The sequence below is a fragment of the Leopardus geoffroyi genome, chromosome C1 (assembly GCF_018350155.1).
Source record: "Leopardus geoffroyi isolate Oge1 chromosome C1, O.geoffroyi_Oge1_pat1.0, whole genome shotgun sequence".
NCBI classification, from domain to species: Eukaryota; Metazoa; Chordata; class Mammalia; order Carnivora; family Felidae; genus Leopardus; species Leopardus geoffroyi.
This window is the reverse complement of record NC_059328.1, coordinates 177,336,556-177,360,144: the sequence shown is the minus strand read 5'-3', so window position 1 is coordinate 177,360,144 and position 23,589 is coordinate 177,336,556. Positions and strand designations below refer to the sequence as shown.

General features: G+C 37.2%; 1 protein-coding gene across 6 annotated transcripts in view; it reads right to left on the bottom strand.

Annotated features, from left to right (window-relative positions):
- Positions 1–22,733, bottom strand: part of CC1H2orf88 (chromosome C1 C2orf88 homolog) — a 63,977-nt gene extending 41,244 nt beyond the window's left edge. Inside the window, exon 1 of one of the 6 annotated variants that reach the window (XM_045480527.1) lies at positions 22,615–22,733. The gene's annotated coding sequence lies outside the window, so the exon portion shown is untranslated. Of the gene's footprint in view, positions 1–4,194; positions 4,216–16,827; positions 16,934–18,542; positions 18,642–22,614 lie in introns of those variants that run through there. The other 5 variants (XM_045480521.1, XM_045480523.1, XM_045480519.1 and 2 more) reach the window with 5 other exon arrangements.
- Positions 22,734–23,589: the final 856 nt, after the last annotated feature.

Sequence of the window (23,589 nt, the reverse complement as noted above, 5' to 3'; positions counted from 1 at the left end):
CTGGAATATAATACATTTCTTTCTGATTTGAAGCAAGTATGACTAGATTTTTACGTAACTGCAAATGGATGTGTGGCATCATTTGAAGATTTCACTGTTTACTAAGAATTAAAGCTGTTCATGGAATTTATACACTTTACCTAACTTGGAATCAGACATTCCTCATGCTACAGTCCTTTTGTGGTTATTATTTAATATCTTTAATTTTTCAAAGCCTATTTCTCTTTTTAAAAATCCCAGATGGGGCGCCTGGGTGGCGCAGTCGGTTAAGCGTCCGACTTCAGCCAGGTCACGATCTCGCGGTCCGTGAGTTCGAGCCCCGCGTCGGGCTCTGGGCGATGGCTCAGAGCCTGGAGCCTGTTTCCGATTCTGTGTCTCCCTCTCTCTCTGCCCCTCCCCCGTTCATGCTCTGTCTCTCTCTGTCCCAAAAATAAATAAACGTTGAAAAAAAAATTTAATACTAAAAATCCCAGATGAAGAAAGAGAGCTAAAACTTACATAAAACATTTGCCTTCTTGTCACTTTGCCTCGTCAGTGTGGGTCAAACACAAAAGTCTAGTCATACTTGCATTAAATGAGAAAGAAGTATGCCCTAAAATTCTAATTTGTTTCCCATTCCATAAGTCAACACACAAGTTTTATTTAATCATACCTTGTAAATATCACTGGAGAAAACAAATTTCAGAGTATGTTCTTTCAGCATAAGCTATGGTAAGCTATGCAATTTTCATAAGAATTGTAAAAAAAAGACCAAGAACCCAATACTTTGAGCTTGGCATTTTGAGGTGGGGGATCCTCCAGGGGTAACATGAACATATATGCCTATGACCATGACTTAAAAAAAAAAAAAACCCTTCTTCTAGTGCCATCAAGGCAAGTGGGAAAAGTTGGATAGGAATAGAGCATGGTGATAATGGAACAATATCTAAAGGCAGTTCATAAATGACCATTAGCTTAACCTACTCTGAGGCCTTTGAATATGTAGATGCTTGCAAAGCAACTTAAGAAACAAACCAAAAAGATCAAAGTAACCTGAGATTGAAAGTCGCATCAAAACCAGATCCATGAGAAGATCAAATACTCCATGATTGTCCTCAAAAAGTTCATAATTACATCTTCAAAAATGAACAAAAAGAAACCCAAAAATGAACTGCCAGTGTAGCTGCCTGGATCTAAGAACTGCCTGGTCCTCAAAAAGTTCATAATTACATCTTCAAAAATGAACAAAAAGAAACCCAAAAATGAACTGCCAGTGTAGCTGCCTGGATCTAAAGAACGGTGTCAACTATCAACTTTAAATTGGAATATTAAAAGGAAGTGTTTAATAAAGTTTTATTTGCAATGAAATTCAAAACCCATAAATGATTTCCAGTTTGGCATTGGCAAATTCTAGTTCATAGCAGCTTAATGTTTTCAGATAAAGGCAGTGGTTTCAGAAGTTAAAGAACAGAAGTTCAGGGGGCCAACAATGGCTTTTTAGAATGGATTACTACAACTTGAACCTTTTTGCATTTTTCTTCACTGACTTCCTTGACATTTTCTCCTTCCATATATGCCAAGAGTCTGGTTTTGTGAGTCACTGAATTCAGCTTTTTTTCTGTAAGTGATCTCTCAATCTGAGACAATTGAATGTTATTGGCAAGCTCTATTACTTTACTTCATGTTGGCTAGAGGAATGTGGTTACAAAGCAGTCATCAGCCTAGGCCTCAGGGAAAGAGAACTTGGAACACCACGCTTCACAAAACAAAGGATCCTCAAAGAAATGAGTCCCACTCCCAGCCAAATATGACAGAACTGTGCCACTCTAGCAGCACCGCTTCCCAAAGCGGAATAGGGCACGTCCTGAATTTGATGAAAAGCATCTAAGATCTCCAGATATTGATCAAAGAGTGAATATTTTATACTCACAAAAATGCCATTGATAGTGATTTGTATATAAGTGAGAATACAACAACTCAGCACAACAGACTCATCTAGAACTTGCATGACCCCCTAGGAGGTCTTGCCCTTCGGCTCCACTACTGTCAAAGGCCCTTGTACACAAGACCCCAAGACAGGTCAGACCACATGGGACTCTTAGGCAGCTACAGCACCAGTAGAATTTGTACCAAACTGGGTGGAGGCCTATCATGTGCAAGGAGGAAGCCAAGTGCTTCGTCACAACTCGGACCACCTCCCTTCTCTAGTTCCCTTACACCTTTGTTTCTCAGCTCTGGTGAAATCCCACCATTATGCTTTACCTCAGCCCCTTTCACTGCAGCCCTGAGAATCTTAATCCCATTTTCCTCAAGCTCCTTTACCCTCTTCTTGTCCTAGAAACCTCTCCTCCAGGCCCAATGGGAATCCTGGCCCTCCCCTGAAGATAAGCTTTCTCCTGTAAAATGAATAAAATTCTCTGGCCCACCCCTGTCTGCCAACGTGAGCATTTCCTTGCTTCTTAAGGCCTTTGCCCTGTGTTCATACTCTCTGCTACACTTCATCGCTTTTTTATGTCAGCCTCTTATGTCACTTTCCCTTGTTCAGCGGGAACTTCAGGGCCTGCGTTCACCCTTTCTTTCCACCTGGTGACTGCTTAATGTTGGAGGTGATCTTGTCCATGTTGAATAGAATCAAAAAGATAAACTTCTTAGTGATAATATGAGACTGTGGATCACCTCAAGAATTTATAATTTTATCAATAATGTTAAAAGTAATGTGATTATAGTTTGTGTATAATAGAACTCATCTAAAATATATAAGTATTTATATAGAATTATAAAAATAATTTCTTACTGGTTTCTGTTCAATAAGTGAAACAGTATTTAAGTTGCTTCAAATTAATTAGTGTAAAAAATAGTATGGCACCCAATTTTTAAAATGAAACTGCTTACATTCATTTAGAATGTAAGGGTCTGCTTACATTCTAAAACGTAAATTTAACTTCTGCTAAAAAACTGTTCTTTCATGACCTGATATTTAGAGTCTTACACATTAAGTCTTGTATACTATCACTATACTTTCTCTTGTTAGCATTAACTTTTTAAGTTCTAGAGATGTGTGGAAATAATCTTCAGGTGTCTTTATAGATGTATTATTATTATATCCCCATTAACTTAGATTCCCCCCCCCCAATGAATATAGCTTTCTCTTCCCTCAATCAGGCATTCTAATTAAAAAATATATACAATTAAACTGAGGGTTGATGGGGGGTGGGAGGGAGGGGAGGGCGGGTGATGGGTATTGAGGAGGGCACCTTTTGGGATGAGCACTGGGTGTTGTATGGAAACCAATTTGATAATAAATTTCATATATTGAGAAAATAAATAAATAAATAAATAAATAAGTAAAATAAATAAAATAGAGGGGCGCCTGGGTGGCTCAGTCGGTTGAGCGTCCGACTTCAGCTCAGGTCACGATCTCGCGGTTCGTGAGTTCGAGCCCTGCGTCGGGCTCTGGGCTGATGGCCCAGAGCCTGGAGCCTGCTTCCGATTCTGTGTCTCCCTCTCTCTCTACCCTCCTCCATTCATGCTCTGTCTCTCTCTGTCTCAAAAAAAAACAAAAAAAAAAAACAAAAAAAAAAACATTAAAAAAAAATAGAAAAACCAAGGTGAACGTAAAACTCATGTAGAATCCACTCTTCCCCTCAGAAAGTCATTCTTTCATAAATAGCTCTTGGGATTACAGCTTACATAATTTTTTTACTATGAATAGTAAATATGCTTCTTCCATAAGGAATAAGGTTAACAACCTCATGTGTAGCGGTTCTTACTTTTTCTAGTATACAAATATATTCTAGATATATAGCATGCTGTGTGGTGTGTGTGTGTGCATGTGTATGTATATGTTAACAAAATTTAGGTGGTCATTTGTTTTTATAATAATAATATCTCATTATATATGCTTCTCTATGTTAATATTTTTGTACTACACAGTGTTATGAAAATTTCTCCAAGTAACTGTTTAATGTTGGAGGTGATCTTGGCATAAGGAAAAAATATAGTAATTTTGAATACAGATGTGTGAGGCCTTGGGTAACTTAAAAAATTGTGTTTTAGTTTTCTTACCTGTAAAATTACCACCACCTACTAAGTTGTTGTACGGACCAAATGAGTTCCTAGCTCAGGGCACATGCTTCTTAAGAACCTTATTTACTTCTTTTAATGGCTGCATAATACTACATGATGTGGGGGTGCCATCATTACTTAGTCACTCACCAACTGAGGGGCATTTACTTTGTTTTCAGTCTTTGACTATTACAAACAGTGCTACAACACACATAATTGTATGTAGATCTCATCTAGCAGTGATTTTATTTCCATGGGACAGGATCCTAAGAGTGGGAGAGATAAATATATTATTAATTTCAATGGCTAAGTCATATTTCTTTTTAAAAAGGCTGAAACAGTTACCATTTCTGCATATAAGAAAGTACCCTTTCCCTGAATGTCTTCAGCAAGAGGTACTTCCCCTTTTCACTTTTGCTCATCTAATGGCTATGCAGTAATATACTGATGTTATTTTATTTGCATTTCCCTAACTCCTAGCAAAGTTGGGCATGAATTCATGTTTAGTGACCTCTTGGATTTGCTTTCTCCCAGTCTCATTTGCCCGTTTTTTCTTTTTGGCTATTTGTGTTTTTATCCATTTGTAAGTACTTTTTATATAGCTTAAACCTCTATCATGTATTTCAGGTCATTTCCCTAAGTTATGATTTCCTTTTTAATTTTATTATTATTATTATTATTATTGAAACTTATTTTGTTTTTCTTTCTTTTTTAAATTAATTAATTAATTAATTTTAAAGAGAGAAAGAGAGCACAAGAAGGGGAGAGGGGCAGAGGGAAAGAGAGAATATTAAGAAGGCTTCACTCTCAGCATGGAGCCCAACATGAGGCTCTTGGGCCTCTATCCCACAATGCTGGGATCACGAACTGAGCCCAAATCAAGAGTCCAGTGCTCAACCAACTGATACACCAAAGCACCCTGATTTATTTATTTATTTTAGAGAGAGAGAGAGAGCACAAGTGGGGGAAAGGGACCGAGGGATAAAAAGAGAATCTTAAGTAGGCTCCCCACTCAGCACAGAGCCCAACTCAGGGCTTGAGCCCATGATCCTGGGATTATGACCTGAGCCGAAATCAAGAGTCAGATGCTCAACCAACTGAGCCACCCAGGAACCCCCCATTGCTTCTTTTTTTAAAGTTAAGTTTATGTTGAAGCACAACGTTCACTTCCTTTTGGTTGATGTTTAATCCTTTTTAAATGGATTAAATTTTTAAATTATGTGTGTATTTTCTTTCATAGCTTCTAAGTCCTATCTCGGTTAATCAACAACTTGAGGAATATTTCTTGCATATGAAACCTATTATTTTTTCCTTCTTTTCTTTAATCAACCTGGAACTTCTTGAAATACTATTTTCCAGATGAATACACTGTTAGGTCAGCACCATTTTAAAAATAACCCATCTTATCCCTTTTAACTGAAATACCATTTTTGTTACATATCAAATACCCACATGTACTGGAATCTATTTCTGAGCTCTCTCTCTTCTGTCCTCTGACTTGTCTCTTACTAAGCCCAAACCGAAGCCAATATAAGGAGGTTGTGATATGTTTTAATCTTGTAAGGCTAATCATTCCTCATGAATCTTATATTCATGTATTATCTCACATAAACTTTAAGATCACTTTAGCCAATTCCTCCCAAATATTAGTCAAATTTAAATTACAATTATATTACATTTCCTTAATTTGGGGAGAATTCATGGTTTTTTCATATTGTATCTTTCTATCTAAAGACATATTGTTTGATGTCTTTTTTCAATTAAAAAAATTTTTTTAATGTTTATTTATTTTTAACAGAGAGAGAGGCAGAGCATGAGCGGGGAAGGGGCAGAGAGAGAGGGAGACACAGAATCCAAAGCAGGCTCCAGGCTCCGAGCTGTCAGCACAGAGCCCTACACGGGGTCGAACTCACAGACTGCGAGATCATGACCTGAGCCAAAGTCGGACACTCAACTGACTGAGCCACCCAGGCACCCCTTGATGCCTTTATATAACATTTTATTTTTTTTAGATGGCCTTTTGGGTTTTTTTTCTCTTTTATAACTTGTTGCTAGCAGAGAAAAAAGGTAATTTACTTTTGTTTACCACCTTAGGTCAATTCTGACCCCAGTATTTCATTCAATGAACATTATAAATTTTCCTCACTGTTCAAGCTGTCCTTATTCTCATCAGACATCCTCACTTCCTACTTCATTAAGAGAATTGAGGTTATCAGCTTTCCAGACTCCTGTATGCATAATCACCTGTATTCATACCCATTCTTAACAGCTTTTCTTCCATTCTTGGAGGATGAAATTTGTTTCTTCCTATTGAAGACCAGGCTATATTAACTCCAGCCAAACCTTTCGATTTCCTTGAGGACCTTGCTTTATTAGTTATGCCACATTTTCTCCTTTGTTTTCCATCTCTGCTTCTTGTTTCTTTTCCTCAATCTCTTCTCTGTGCTCTGTTAAATTTCTCTTTTCTGTTGTGGAGAGGCTCCTTCAATGATCTTGGCCTGATTCTACAGTCATTCAGTCATTTCCAGTTATCAGAAATACATAATTTGGATTGTTTAGTTTTTCTCCCATCCCCCCTTAACTTAGGTTAAAACTATGGCTCTGTCAGCCTAGAGTGAGAAGGACAGACAAGGCTCTGGCTCCCAGAAACTGCCTCAGCCTCTTTCTAGCTCTTCTGTATTTGTAGAGAGAAGAAAGAAAAATGTCTCTTTCCTGGACTGGGGCAAATTACAGTGTTGTGAGTCCCTGCTTCTGTGACTAACACTGAGTGTCCATCAATGAACTGTGAACATGTTCAAATGCTGGCTTTCTCTTCTAATACTTGTATGGATCCTTAAATAAGCCTTGGAAAAAGGGTCTCAGGTGGGAGATCTGCCTGCAGGTATATATCTCTTCTCCATTCCCCATTAGCTCCCACATGGGCAGTCTATCTTGTTACCTGGAGTGGACTAAGTCTCTGCTCAAATTGCCACAGTATTTTACAACTTCTCCCTGAGAGTGGAGTTTATTTCTCCACCCCTTAAATCCAGACTCAACTGTATAACTTGCTTTGGCCAGTGAAACATAAGAAAATGTGACTTTTGAGGTTTGTGTGCATGATACAAGCTCTTTATTAATTGCACCACCTGGGATGCTGATAGCGAACTGAGCTTTGGAACATTTCAGGCCTGGCATGGAATGCAGTTTTTACACAAGCTGCCACAGGGCACTGCTCTCCATGTGCTTTCTTTCCTGACCACTCTTCAATTAAGAAGTGTGTTATTCCCTTTCAGCCGGAAAATTCTGTGATTTCTTGTCTTGTGGTTCAGAAATCCGATTTCACAGCTTATCTTCCGTTAGATGAAAGTGTTTACGGTGTGTCTGGAGCTGGAGTAAGTTCCTGCGGGTGCCCAAGAGCAGGGGCCTCCTCTCTCCTCTCATTAATTTGCTGATGCCTAACTGCACTGACACAGCGGTGAGATACCGGGGAGAGAGCTCACAAAGGAATCTTTAGAGATAGGTAATTCTAATGCTATTTAAACTGTCCCAGATATTAGAAAAATGAAAACTTCCAGATTATTTTATAAATTATGACTTTGATACTAAAACCTGATAAATTGCAAAAAAAGATGATCAATTTTACTGTTGAATATCAATTGAAAAAGATAATAAATTATTAACAAACATTAAGAGAATAATGGATCATAATCAAATGGGTTTCCTTCCCACCACTTGCACAAGAATGGCTCAACAGTACAAAATATATTAATGTGTTATAACATATTAAAGTATCCATGGAGAAAAATTCTGTTCATGTACATAGCTGTTGAAAAGGCATTTGATAAAAATCAAATCTACTCTAGATTCTTTAAAAAGAACTCAAAATAAGAGTTGATGAAAACTTCCTTTATATGCTTATACATATTTTATATCAGCCCTAAGGCTAGCATATTTCCTAATGGAGAAACACTGGAGATGTTTCTCACAAAGTCAGGAAATAGACAAAGATGTCCACAATCACCACTACTACTTCATATCGTCTAATTGATTGTCCAATAACCCCAATACCACAGATAATTAAAGGGGTAACAGTTGGAAAAATAAAAACTACATATTTGTAGATAGTATGATTGTACACCTGGAAAATCCAAGAGATAGCAAATGAAAATGATGACAAACAATTCAGCAAGGTAACAACGAGACAGGGAAACTAAAGGACTCCATAAAAATCTGCCTTTTGCTCCTTTTTCCTGCTTCTGTTTTTGCTAGGACCAACCCCCCCCCCCCCCCCTTACACATGTCTTGTAAAGAGCATATATCCTCCATGTAAGGGACAAGGAGTTAATGGTTCTCTAGGATAAATAACATCTAAAGAAGGACTAGGTGAGAATGACTAGAGGGAGCTATCAAATGCACATTCCAGACTCTCAGTGCTAGACATCTCAATGCCAAGACCCCTGACTCCAAGGAATGACACCTGGGCTCTTTGTTCTAACTGGTTCCTGAATGCTTGTACATGTACACATACATGAAAACTCCATCCTCAAAAAAAAACCAAACCAAAACAAAACAAAAAAACAAAAACAAAAAAACAAAAAACCCAAAAAACCCCAGAAAAAAACAAAACAAAAACCAAAAAAACCCTGATCCCAAAGATGAGACTCCCTCCTTTCCTTTCTGAGTCTCTCAGACACTCACTCTGTCTCATATCTACTCTCTCTAGATCTTCAGTAAACTCTGCTTTCACCTCCAGCTGGCTCACATTTGATTTCCTTCCTGTGTGAAGCCAAGGACCCTCTTGGATGGTCCTCAGACCTAGTCTGCTGGCATCAAGCAGAATATAAATTTATTAATAAAGAGAAATTGAGTAACATACAGAATTAAAATAAATACATACAAATTTGACTTAAAATAATAAACAAGTAAATCCCATTTCAGTAACAATAAAATTCAAAATAATTAAGACTTACTATGAAATATGCAGAATAAAGGAGAATTGTTTTAATACAAAGGATATAAAAGTTAATCTGAACAAATGTAAAGACATACTGTGTTCTTTGATAGGAAGATTCAATATCACAAGGCAGTATGTTACATTTATAAATTACCAAGGAACAATTATAATAAAAATACAGGTGATTTTCTGGAACTAGATAAACCAGTTTTAAAGTTCTCATGAAAAAAAACACATGAACAAAGAAAAATAGCCTAGAAAATTCTGATAACAATAAGGGTACTATCCTTACCAGATATTAAAACATGCTAAAGGAATTTAAATTACTATGCATTTGCAATTATAAATGTAGACTTCTGAGGAAGACAGTACAGTAGGAGGACCCTAAGTTTGCCTTGTCCCATGGATACAACTAGATAGCATTCACATTAGTGTAAATAAACCAGAAAACACCCTGAAGGCTGGCAGAACAAACTCTTCACAGCTAAGTGTAGGGAAGAGGCCACATCGAAGAAGGTAGGAAGGGCAGAGATGTGATCCAGAGCTAAAGAGACCTACAGGAGTGTCTGCAGGAGGGAAGGAGCCAATAGCACAGAGAGTGGAGAGAAACAGATTCTCACCCTGGTGTACCCACATGGGAAAGACGAATCCCCACAACATTTGGCTTTGAACACCAGAGGGGCCAGATTTCATGAGTTCTTATAATCAGCAAGACTTAAAACCTAGAACTTTAAAAATCAACGACTTGGCTTTGGAAGAGCCAGAAAGGTCAGAGAAAACTCAGTTCCCTCCCTTAAAGAGACAGCACAACAAACAGCCCCTCAGAGACACAGCATAGAAGCAGCAGTTTGAAAAATGCCTAGGGTATATAGGAGGGTAATTTGTTTACTAACCTCAGAGTGGTCATAAAGATATTCCCAGATTTGAGACAAGGGTGAAAAACCTCAGTGAGACCCTTAACAAAGGGATAGAAAACATAAAAAGGAATCACTCAGAGGTGAAGAACTCAATAAATCAAATAAAAATACAATAGATAGAGAGCAGAAGAATTGATCAGCAAACTGGAGGACAGACTAATGGAAAATAATCAAGCTGAACAGGTAAGAGCAAAAAAATGACAATAGACTTGACATGAAATGAAATAGACTAGAAATGAAAATAGGCCATCAGGCGTAATAACATTCACACGATAGGGATTCCAGAAGAAGAAGAGAGAGAGAAAGGGGCAGAAAATTTATTTGAAGAAATAATAGCTGGAAACTTCCTGAATATGGGGAGGGAGACAGAAATCCAGATCCAGGAGGCACAGAGAGGCCCCAACAAAATTAACCCAAAGAGGTCCACACCAAGACACATGGTAATTAAAATGGCAAAAAGTAGTGATTAAAAGAGAATTTTAAAAACAACAAGAAAAATAAAACAGTTGCATACAAGAGAAACCTCATAAGGCTACCAGTGGATTTTTTCAGCAGAAATTTTACAAGCCAGAAGGGAGTGGCATGATATATACAAAGTGCTAAAAGGAAAAAAAACCCTGCAGCCAAGAATACTCTATCCAGCAAGGCCTTCATTCAGAATAGAAGGAGAGATAAAGAGTTTCCCAGACAAACAAAAGTTAGAGGAATTCATGATCACCAAACCAGCCCTACAGGATATGTTAAAGAGGACTCTTTGAGTAGAAAAGAAAGACCATAAGTAGGAGTAAAAAAAGTAGAAAGCACTAAAGAAGTAAAAAATAAGTATATCTATAAAAATCAGTCAAGGAAATCACAAAATAAGTTTGTAAAGTAGGACACTACATACCTAAAACATGGAGAGTAGAGGAGTAAAGAATGGGTTCAAACTTAAAGTGACCATCAACTTAATACAGACTTCCATATGCATAAGATGTTATAAACAAACCAAATGGTAACCACAAATCAAAAACCAGTCATAGATATGCAAAACGTAAAGAGAAAGTATATCACTACAGAAAGTATATCAAGTATATCACTACAGAAAGCCAACTAACTGTGAGAGGAGAGAGCAAGAGAAGAAAAGAAAAGAGAACTACAAAAACAACCACAGAATACGAAACAAAATGGCAGTAAGCACACACCTGTCAATAATTACTTTGAATGTAAATAGACTAAATACTCCAGTCAAAAGATATAAGGGCACAGAAGGATAAAAGGGCAAGACCCATCCATATGCTGCCTACAAGAGACTCATTTCAGACCTAAGATACAAGCAGATTGAAAGCCAAGGGATGGTGAAGCATTTTTCATACAAATGGATGTGAAAAGACAGCTGGGGTAGCAATACTTATATTGGACAAAATAGATTTTAAAACAAAGACTGTAACAAGAGACAAAGAAGGACACTACATAATAATAAAGGGAACAATCCAACAAGAATATATAACAGGGTACCTGGGTGGCTCTATCCCTTAAGCGTCTGACTCTTGGCTTCAGCTCAATTCATGATCTCATGGTTCATGAAATCAAGCCCCACATTGGGCTCTACACTGATGGTGTAGAGCCTACTTGGGATTCTCTCTCTCCCTCTCTCTTTGCCCCCCCAAATAAATGAACTTAAAAACAAATAAACTTAAAAAAAGAATATAGGGGCGCCTGGGGGGGGTTCAGTCAGTTAAGCGTCCAGCTTCGGCTCAGATCATGATCTCACAGTCCATGGGTTCAAGCTGCATGTCAGACTCCGTGCTGACAGCTTGGAGCCTGGAGCATGTTTCAAATTCTATCTCTCTCTCTCTCTCTGCCCCTTGCCTACTCACATTCTGTCTCTGTCTGTCTCTCTCTTTCTCTCAAAAACAAATAAACATTAAAAAAAAAGAATATATAACAATTGCAAATATTTATGCACCCAACATGAAAAGACCCAAAAACATAAAGTAGTTAATAACAAGCATAAATAATCAATAGTAACACAATACAAGTATGCAACTTTAACACCCCACTTACATCAATGGATAGATCAGCTAAACAGAAAATCAACAAGGAAACAGGCTTTGAATGATACATTGGACCAGAGGGATCTAACAGATATATTCAGAACATTCCATCCTAAAACAGAATACACATTCTTTTCAAGCTCATATGTAACATTCGCCACAATAGATCACATATGAGGCCAAAAATAAGTCTCAATAAATTCAAAAAGATGAAAGTCATACCATGCATCTTTTCTGAACACAATGCTATGAATCTAGAAATCAACCATAAAAAAAAATCTGTAGAGAGCACAAATACATGGAGTTTAAATAATATGCTACTAAACAATGAATGGGTCAACCAAGGAATCAAAATATACATGGAGGCAAATGAAAATGAAAACACAAAAATCCAAAATCTTTGGGATGCAGCACAATTTGTTCTAAAAGTGAAGTTCATAGCAACACAGGCCTACCTCAAGAAGCAAGAAAGATCTCAAATTAACAACTTAACTTTACACCTAAAGGAGCTAGAAAAAGAAAAACAAACAAAACTCAAACCAGTAGAAGGAAGGAAATCATAAAGATTAGAGCAAAAACAAATGACATAAAATCTTAAAAAAAACAATGCAAGAGATCAATAACACCAGGTGCTGGTTTGTATAAGTCAATAAATTGATAAACCTTTAATCAGATGAATCAAAAAAATATAAAGAGAGAGAAAAAACTCAAATAAACAAAATCAGAGATGAAAGAGGAGAAATAACAATGGATGCCACAGAAATACAAAGGATTATAAGAGAATATTATTAAAAATTATATGCCAACATATTGGACAACTGAGAAGAAATGGATAAATTTCTAGAAACATATAACCTCCCAAAACTGAATCAGGAAGAAGTAGAAAATTTGAACAGACTGATTACCAGCAATAAATTGAATCAGTAATCATAAAACTCTCAACAAACAAAAGTCCAGGACCAGAGAGCTTCACAGGTGAATACACCCAAATATTTAAAGAAGAGTTAGGGGTGTACCTGGCTATTTCAGTTGGTATACCATGATTTCAGGGTTGTAAGTTCAAGCCCCATGTTGGCTGTGGAGCCTACTAAAAAACATTTAAAAAAAATAAAGAGTTAATACCTAGTTTTCTTAAACTATTCCAAAAAATAGAAGAGGAAAGAAAGCTTCCAAATTCATTATATGAGGTCAGCATTACCCTGACACCAAAACCAAATAAAGACACTACAAAAAAAGAGAATTACAGACCAATATTTCTGATGAACATAGATGCAAAAATCCTCACCAAATATTAGCAAACTGAATCCAACAATACATTAAAGAAGTCTTTCACCACGATCAAGTGGAATTTATTCCTGGGATGCAAAGGTGGTTCAATATTCACAAATCAATCAATGTGATATAGCACATAAACAAAAGAAAGGATGAAAACCATATGATTATTTCAGTAGATGGAGAAAAAAGCATTTGACAAAGGACAACATCCATTCATGATAAAAACCCTCAACAAAGTCACTTTAGAGGGAACATACCTCAACATAATAAAGGCCATATACGAAAAACCCACAGCTTACATCATACTCAATGGTGAAAAACTGAAAACTCTCCCTAAGTCCAGATGTCCACTCTTACCACTTTTATTCAACATAGAACTCAGAATCCTAGCCACAACAATCAGACAAGAGAAAGGAATAAAAGGCATCTAAATTGGTACAGAAAAAGTAAAACTTTTATTATTCGAAGGTGACATGATACTATATGTGGAAAACCCTAAAGACCCCACCAAAAAACTACTAGAACTGATCATTGAATTCAGTAAGATTGCAGGACACAAAACTGATGTACAGAAATCCACTACATTTCTATACACTAATAATGAAGCAGCAGCAAGAGAAATTAGGCAAACAATCCCATTTGCATTTGCACCCAAATAATAAAATACCTAAGAATAAGCTTAACCAAAGAGATGAAAGACCTGTACTCTGAAAACTATAAAACACTGATGAAAGAGGATAGAGATGACACAAACAAATGGCAAGACATTTCATGCTCATGGACTGGGAGAACAAATACTGTTAAAATATCCATACTACCCAAAGCAATCTACAGATTTAATGTAATCCCTATCAAAATACCAACAGAATTTTTCATAGAACTAGAACAAACAATTCTAAAATTTGTATGGAACCACAAAAGACCCCCAATAACCAAAGCAATCTTGGAAAGAAAAAAACCCCAAAACTGGAGGAATCACAATCCCAGATTTTAAGTTATACTACAAAGCTGTGGTAATCAAAACAGTATGGCACCAGCACAAAAATAGACACCTAGATCAATAGGACAGAATAGACAGCCCAGAAATAAATCCATATTTATATGGTTAAATAATCTTAGATTAAGGAGGTAAGAATACACAATAGGTAACAGATAGTCTCTTAAATAAATGGTTCTGGGAAAACTAAACAGCTATATACAAAAGAATGAAACTGGGCCATTTTCTTACACTATATACAAAAATAAACTTAAAGTGGATTAAAGACCTAAATGTGAGACCTGAAACCATAAAAATCCTAGAAGAGAGCACAGACAGTAATTTTTCTGACATTGGCAACAGCAACATTTTTTTCTAGATAGGTCTCTGGATGCAAGGGAAACAAAAGAAAACATAAACTATTAGGACTACATCAAAACAAAAAGCTTCTTCACAGTGAAGGAAACAATCAATGAAACCAAAAGACAACCCACTATATGGGAGAAGGTATTTGCAAATGACATATCTGATAAAAGGTTAGTATCCAAAATATATAAAGAACTCATAGAACTTAACACACACACACACACACACACACACACACACACACACACACACAATCCAATTAAAAATGCACAGCAGAAGACAATGAACAGACATTTCTCTAAAGAAGACATAAGGTTGGCCAACACATGAAAAGATGTTAAACATCACTAATCATCAGGTAAATGCAAATCAAAACAACAATAAGATATCACCTCATATCTGTCAGAATGGCTAAAATAAAAACCTGAAAAAAAAAAGTGTTGGCGAGGATGTGGAGAAGAGGAAACACTCTGTGAAGGGAATGCAGACTGGTAAACTAGGGCGGCCCCTGTAGGAAACATTAAAGAGTTTCCTCAAATGTTAAAAATAGAACTACCATGTGATCCAGTAATTCCACTACTGGGTATTTACCCAAAGAATATGAAAATACTAACTTGGAAAGATACATGCACTTTTCTGTTTATGGCAGCATTATTTACAAGAGCCAAAATGTGAAAGCAATCCAAGTGTCCACCAACAGGTGAATGGATAAAGAAGAAGGGGTCTATATATACAATGAAATATTACTCAGCCATAAAAAAGAATGAATTCTTGCCATTTGCAACAACGTGGATGGAGCTAGGGAGTATAATGCTAAGTAAAGTAAATTAGTCAGAGAAAGACAAATATCATATGATTTCACTCCTATGTGGAATTTAGGAAACAAAACAACAAACAAAAAAGAGAGACAAACCAAAACAGACTCTTAACTGTTATCTCATGAGACTACAAGCTTCATGAAGGCAGAACTGTTTTTCTCAGTACTTTGAAAAATGCTTGGCACGTGGTAGTCAGTAAAGGTTTGTGAGAAGAAAGAATGAATTAACCTCCATAAACTTGCAAAATGATATTCTTATCCTCTTTTTCCAGATATGGAAATAGAGGATCAGAAAAGTTGGGTGATCTATCCAGCATTCCAAAACATGGCCCACATCTAAATCCTGTGGTTTTGAATGCTACACTGTCTCCCAAATGCAGAGGGGCTTCTCATGAAAATAAATAAGAAAGGCCTGGAAGCGGTGTAAGTAGCTAAAGAGGAAGGCAGTCTGGTTCTTGTTAATGAGGTTATGGTAGCACTGGGCGTTGTATGGAAACCAATTTGACAATAAATTTCATATTTAAAAAATAATAAAAAATGAGGTTATGGTTATAGAAAAAGAGCAGGCTCAGTTTGAGGGGGCTGGAGATGAAGTAAGGTCCTTGGGGTTTCAACCTCACATCATAATAATGATGTGATGAGGGAAGTAGGTTTGCAAAGGGATAGGGCTCTCAGAGGATCCTGTGGAATGGAGGGAAGAGACTGGACAGCAGGAGGAAAATGAGCCAGAAAGAGAGTGAGGCTTTCCAGCAGCCATGGGGATAAAAGCATGAACGTGTGGTTGACTGAACGTAAGTGTCTACTTTGGGAAGTCTTTGCAGACTCCAGGAACAACCAGCTGGGACAGAATCGGGGGCGGGAGGGGGGATGGTGGTGAACTGCTCAGGTGTATCAGAAAGTACTCAACCAGGATGAGTCTATGGTATTTACTGTATTCCTCTAAGTTTTCTGAGCACTCTTCTCCCTGGAGAGACTTCTACTTACTAGCATGGCCTGTTTGCCCCTCATCAAATTCTGGCATAACCCCCAGTTCCTCTGGACTCCTGCTTCACTGCTATGAGCTGAGCTACATCCTGCTGCAGAGGCCAGGGGCAAGAATATAAATCATGCTCTCTCTGGAAGGAGAGGAGTGTCTGCACAAGAAGGCCAGCGATGGATTTTCCAGGGGGAGAGTTAAAAGTTTAAAGTTTCTGATGTATACATAATACCACATCTTATGCTCTCAGAAGTGGGTGTAAATTTATCTGGGTATGGTCTTAGACCACTTAAGAAACTGGCAGGTTTAAAAGGAATGGACAAATAGCTTTTAAAATATAGAAGCTCCTGACATCAGACATATTCCATTATGGTTAAAAATCTGTGTAGTTATATTTAGAGAGGGACAAAAAAGAGTAATATTAGGTTTATTGTGTCCATCACTAAAAAGCAAAATGTTTAGTATTAAGAGTTTCCAATAAAAACTATACCTTAAAACTGGAATCCAAATAATCCCAAACAGATAGTGAAGTGTATAGAAACAGGCTGGTGGCTCCTGAAAGGCAACCACAGCTGGCTCCCAAGCCCCCTTTGCCTGGAAACAGTTGCTAGGCAGTATTAGATTTGCTCACAAATGCACTTTTCACCCAGTGATGGGTATTATGATAAGATACATGCCACCTCCCAATCAATTTTTCTGCTCCTGTTTCATTAAAGGCAAGAGACTCTGGTCAACATTATTGATGACGGCACTGAATTGTGCCTGTCTATTTCCTGAACAAAAAGATTAAGATCTTTGCCTTCTAGGTCTGGGAGTATTTAGAAAAGTCTGAGAGCTACATATTTCCTTTGTTCTTAATTCCTTTGAGGCTAGTGGAAATGCTGTCCAGGGACCAGAATAATGGAATAGTGGATGTGAGACTCATCGTCCTTCAGGTTCTCTGATTGATTCACATAAAAACAATACTGCAATTCATTTAATTTGAACTTACTTTAAAAATATTTAGTAGACAGATTCTGAGAATTTGAAACATATAAAGAAAACATAGATATCATTCTAGAATTCTAAGGTGTTACTTTTGTATTGATGGCAGTCATGTGCTCAGTAATGCAAAAATAAAAGGCAAAAGTATGATGGCCCTTTTTCCAAATGGAGCTCTTTCTGCTACATCTGCCAAATCATTTATTGGATGTATTTCCATCTTTTGTACTCAACACTTCAAAAAACAAACATATCTTTTCTTCAAAGCACCTATGCTTCTAATATTCTTATTTTTGCTAAAAACACCTTCACATTCCTCATCCCGCAGACTTAAAATCCTGGAGCTATAATTGCCTCCTCCCCTATATTTTCTCCATGTCTAATAACCAAATCCTACTTCGTATTTCTTTTGTTCTCTCTTCCACTGAGCCATCCTGTCTATTGTTTTCTTGCATCATTTTATTCTGTTCGCCTCTATCTATCTATCTATCTATCCATCTATCTATCTCCCATTTTTTAGTCTGGAATTAAGAAGATCTAATCTTAGCCTCTCAAAAGCCTAACCAGCCTCCCGCTCTTGTCACCCCACACCTTCTTCAACATTCCTGGCACCCAGTAGGTGTGATTCCCTGCTTTCCTCTGTTCCTCTCCAAGTATTTATTCCTGCCTCTAAACCTGTTTCACCTGGAATGCCCTTAAATGCTTTTTGTCTCTAATCATCCCCAAATTTTGTCATCCCCTAAAGCTATTCTAGATTCCCACTTTCTCCATGGACCTTTCCTCAAGTCTCCAAACACACTAACGGAAAACTCTCACTAGTATCTTTCAAAATTAGTCAGTTGGCATCTCCATATGTTCTAGAATGGTAGTTAATCCAGAATGTTGTCATAATGAGAACGGATACATGTACCTATTCTGTACTAAGTTAGCACTAATCTAAATGCTTGCATTTGTTAAATTCGATTTTTCACAACTTCATGAAGTACATACGATTATAATCCCTATTTTTCTTTTTTTAAAGTTTTTTTTTAATTTCAAGTTTTTATTTAAATACTAGTTAGTTAACATATCTGATAAAATTGGTTTCAGGAGTAGAATTTAGTGATCCATCACCTACATATAACACCTAGTGCTCATCACAACAAGTGCCATCCTTAATACCCATCACATAATACCTATTTTTCAAATGAGGAAATTGGGACACAGGGCAGCTATATAACTTACCCAAGTTCACACAGTAAGTGGCAGAGTTGGGAATCAAACTCAGCCACGCTGGTTCCAGAGTCTATGCTCTAAACCACTAATCCTCATAATAGGTTCCTTGTAGTCTTAAAATTCCTACACATTTGACCAAAGAGAAAACAAGAAGGGGAAAGATTCAGTAACCCACCCAAAGTTACATAAAGCAGCATTTCTCAAAATGTAATATGCTATGAATTGCCCAGGGGTCTTTTAAAAATGCAGATTCTAATTTAGTAGGTATAGGATGGAGACTACATGTCTACATTTTTAACAAGTCCTCACATGGTACTAATTTTACTGGTCCACATACCATACTTTGAACAGCAAGTACAAACAGAAATGCTAGCTGAGACTTATTCCATCCAGTGTTACCTAAACATTAAAACAGGTAAGGTGGGAGAAAATGTGACTGAGACAATTTGCTAGGAAAAAAAATTACCCCATTTTGAATCATCTTCTTGCAGATCATGAGGGATGAATAAACTTTATAGTGCTTTTTTTCCACATGAATTTTTATTTTGTAGTAGTATAAGAGCTACATTTAGATAGTTTTAAGATTTACCACCCCTCTCAAACCTGTGCAAGTATTGAGCTTGTGCAAGATTTATCATCAATAAATTCACCATTCATGTCTCTATATCCCATCAATTAATTGCTCTGGGTAGTGGTTTAGGGATATGGGGTTGAAGGAGGAAAGAGTATTTGGGGGGAAATAGGCTTTCTGAGACCTCAGAAAGCTGGAGTTCAGGACACTACTCGTGGATCTGGGCATTCATTCTGCTTTTTCTTCTCAATGAACTTGCTGCTGAGTTAGGCTGGAGAACCAGAGAGTCGTAGATGTCTTAGTTGTTTTTTCCAGTGAGGGCATATATTGTCCAAGTTCTTCTTAAATAGTAAAGTATGTCCCTGGTACAAAAAGTACAGGATAGGGGCACCTGGGTGGCTCAGTAGGTTAAGCGGCTGACTTCAGCTCAGATCATGATCTCACGGTCTGTGAGTTTGAGCCCCGCATCAGGCTCTGTGCTGGTAGCTCAAAGCCTGGAGCCTGCTTCTGATTCTGTGTCTTCCTCTCTCTCTGCCCCTCCCCTGCTTGCTCTCTGTCTCTGTCTCTCTCTCAAAAATAAGAAACATTAAAAAAAATTTTTTTTTAAAGCATAGGATAAAATAAAACTGAAAAGGCTTACCTTTTGCAGCTAGTATTAAAAGTTGTATGAAAAAAAAAATTAAAAAAAAGAGGGGCGCCTGGGTGGCGCAGTCGGTTAAGCGTCCGACTTCAGCCAGGTCACGGTCTTGCAGTCTGTGAGTTCGAGCCCCGCGTCGGGCTCTGGGCTGATGGCTCAGAGCCTGGAGCCTGTTTCCGATTCTGTGTCTCCCTCTCTCTCTGCCCCTCCCCCGTTCATGCTCTGTCTCTCTCTGTCCCCAAAAAAATAAATAAAAACGTTGAAAAAAAAATTAAAAAAAAGTTGTATATCCCTCTTTTAAGGGCTCTGGTGGCCAAGGGAAGCTGCTGAGATATGTGGCCAGCTGACTTCCACTAAGCCTCTATGTCCTGGGCCAAATACACAAATCCATCAGAAACTTCAGGACAGTGAGTAGGTATATTCTCTTTCTAGCCATCTATCATCTATTTAAGCCTACAAAGTTAAAAAACAAAAGAAAAAAGCATGACAGTTCTTCTGATGTCATTTCCTTCTTTGTTTAAAAAAATGTTTGTTTATTTTGACAGAGAGAAAGAAAGAGGGTGAGCAGGGGAGGAGCAGAGAGAGAGAATCCCAAGTGCTGACAGAACAAAGCCCAAAGCGGGGCCTGATCTCACAAATCATGAGATCGTGACCTGAGCCGAAATCAAGAGTTAGACATTTAACTGACTGCCCCCTTTTTCCTACCACTCTGGCCCTCTCCACATCTGTGATTTTGTGGGCCAAATTCTGTTTGCTTCATCTTCCCTTACCTAAAGTCGTAGTTCTGTAACCTACTCTATTTTGCCCTTAAACAAGTATGTATCCAGGAGCTTTTATTATGGACTTTAAATAACATTAATCACCAACTAAAGATATCTTTTTGTTGTTAGAGAAGGATGTAAAAGAAAACAGTATTCCTTACATTTCTCTTAGATGTATTTAGAATGCCAGATAAAATAGCTCTTTGAGACCTGAAAAATAAACTTTGTGGGTTTCTCTCATATATGAGAATCAGGAATTATTCAAAAATTAAGCTTTTTTTTAAAGGACACTGCAAAGATGCTTTCGATTTACTATAGTATTTTTACACATATTTATACAACATGATTTTCTGTTAATAAAATTTTAATTGTATAATGATACTTTCCAGTATGCAATGTACTCTCATTTTCAATATATTACTTCTGGAGTAATTAATAAATCTGAATTATTAAAGACATTATCGTTTTTAAAAAGATTTTGAGGGCCTTCAAAAATATCTCCTCATATATTTTTCATAGCTTCATTATATAAGTAATTTTGTTGAAAATCTATAGCTCTGAGAACTGTCATGCTGTTTCATTAATTTGTCTCCTCTTTCTAAAATATAATTAAGTGTATGGGGGAGGAAGGATTTATTTTGGTTCCCTCAATATTATGCTCTTTAATTTATAGAAAAGCATTTTGCCTCACAAACTTTTATTTTAGTAGAAATTGTCTTTTGCCATGTCAGCCACCATGATCTTTGTGTCATAGATTTCCCAGGATACATCCCAAATGAGTGCTAGGAAAAGAGAAAGCTCTCTCAGATAATTTACTATTACAGCATTGATTTCTGTATCGATTACAGAGTGGTTGATTTCATAGCTTTCTTGGTTCACTGCATTTAAAATCAAGTCCAAATCTGTACTTTGTAGAAAGTTGTTTTAAAGAGCACACAAAAATCCAAAACTGTTTCATTAGGGTGACACTGGAGACAAAAAATCCTCTAAATTTTATAGAGGCCATCATTTCACTGACAGAGATGGGCTTCCTACAGTCAACTTACTGCAGTGAATCTTGCTTGCAATCATGAGTTATCTGTATTTGGCAATGCTACGGACTCCCATACTCCAACATTTAGGAGCACATAAACTTGAAAGAATGAAGACATTTTCTGAAGATGCACTTAAATTAAATGCAGAAGACCTGAGGTGGAGAAAGAATTTGAAAGCAAATGGTAGTATATATTGACACCCTTCATGAAAGCACAAGACTGATTTTATTATGTACAGAATAACCAGATTTCATACTCAAATAACAAGCAGCTTTGCCAGAAAAAAAGATTTGGGAGGAGCAAACAAAGAAAAAAAAATTCACAGGTAAAGTTTTGCATTTGGCAATGCTACAGACTCCCATACTCCAACATTTAGGAGCACAAAATAAAACTACATAAAAAGAAAGGTTTTATATAAGTGAACTAAAAATTAGAGTACTAAGGAGCAAGAATGATTTGACAACGAAAATCAAAAAACAATTAAATTAATTTTTAAGTATATGCTTAAAAAAGATTGATGAAAAATGAGGGAAATTAAGATACAAGCAGACTTTAAAAGTGAGATCAAGATACACAATAATTAAAAGGCTCAAATTCTTACACAGAGACATTTCTCGGATATTCCACATTTTGTATGAAGAGAAGCGATCCTTTTAACAGGAACAAAGCCTCAATGGTGCTTTGTCAATCAATTTTCCATGTTAATACAATAGAATATGAAATAGTAATCAATACAATGAGTAAGAAGCATTTCTAAGAAATAAAAGCTATGTCAGACTGTAAGAAAAACATTATTGTTGAGTCAAAGAATAATGAGAATGATAGTTAGAATCATGTTACATGAAATATTTACTTGGCTTCAAGAATAGTAGGATTCGAATCGCTTCAATCACAAAAGCAAAAAGCAAGTCAAAGTCTACCTTAAAATGGAACGGATTAAACCAGTAAACAGAAGAAATGAGTCCAACTAGTGTGAGAAGATCAGCTAGGGCAGGCCCAGCAAGGTTTCACTTCATCTTTAAAGAGACCAACAGGGAAGTGAGCAGAAGTTTCAGACAAGATAGAAAATGCTACCTACACAAGGGTCCGATTCCAGTCATCCTCTCTCCATTTCTAGCCCCTGGACAACACTCCTCGAAGACCAATCTTCCCATGAAGGACAAGAGCATACTTCTCTTTTGTAGTTATTTTCACTTTGAATTCAAATAATGGCCTATAATGAGTGCAGCCACTTTTTTCCTAATAACAAACTCACCACTAGGTTGCAGTCTTAGCTCAACCGCTTCTTTAAGAATATCTGTTTGCACGCAGTAAACCATTTTAACGATTGAGCACATACTACTTCTCCCTGGTGACAAGAACTGATACAAGCCACACTCACTTTATCAGTTCAGCAGCCCACCTAGATTCTGTAACAGATACAGTGTTCTTCAAGAGCATCAAAACTCACACATTGCTCCCCTACCACCTACCCCCTCTCAAAAAAATCCTCACAAGCTGCCCATCAAAAACGAAACAAAACAAAACCAAAAACCCAAAACCAAAAACGCTCACTCACCAGCAGGCAGCCTCTTAAGAGCTTTCCTCCACTACAAGGCACATGATCATGTAACCAACAAAAATCATTTCTGGAGTATTTTAAGCTGCTATTTTCAATATAGGATCAAAAGTTAAATAACAGGTGCATCATCACTTCTCTTCATTTCCAGGATTTTCTTGGGTCCTAAGATCCCATATAAGACCTCCATTGGCCTTGTGCTGATCCCTTTGAAAAGTCCCCCTTTCTGTAAGCATTGTGGGCACTTCTGTGAGTAATTCCCCAAACGAGCTTCAGGTAATGTGCATTCTTCTATCTCTAAAACCATAGTTAAAAAAAAAAAATTTTTTAACGTTTATTTCTGAGGAAGATAGAGACAGAGCACCAGCAGGGGAGGGGCAGAGAGAGAGGGAGACACAGAATCTAGAGCAGGCTGCTGGCTCTGAGCTGTCAGCACAGAGCCCAAAGTGGGGCTCGAACTCACGAACTGAGAGATCATGGCCTGAGCCGAAGTCA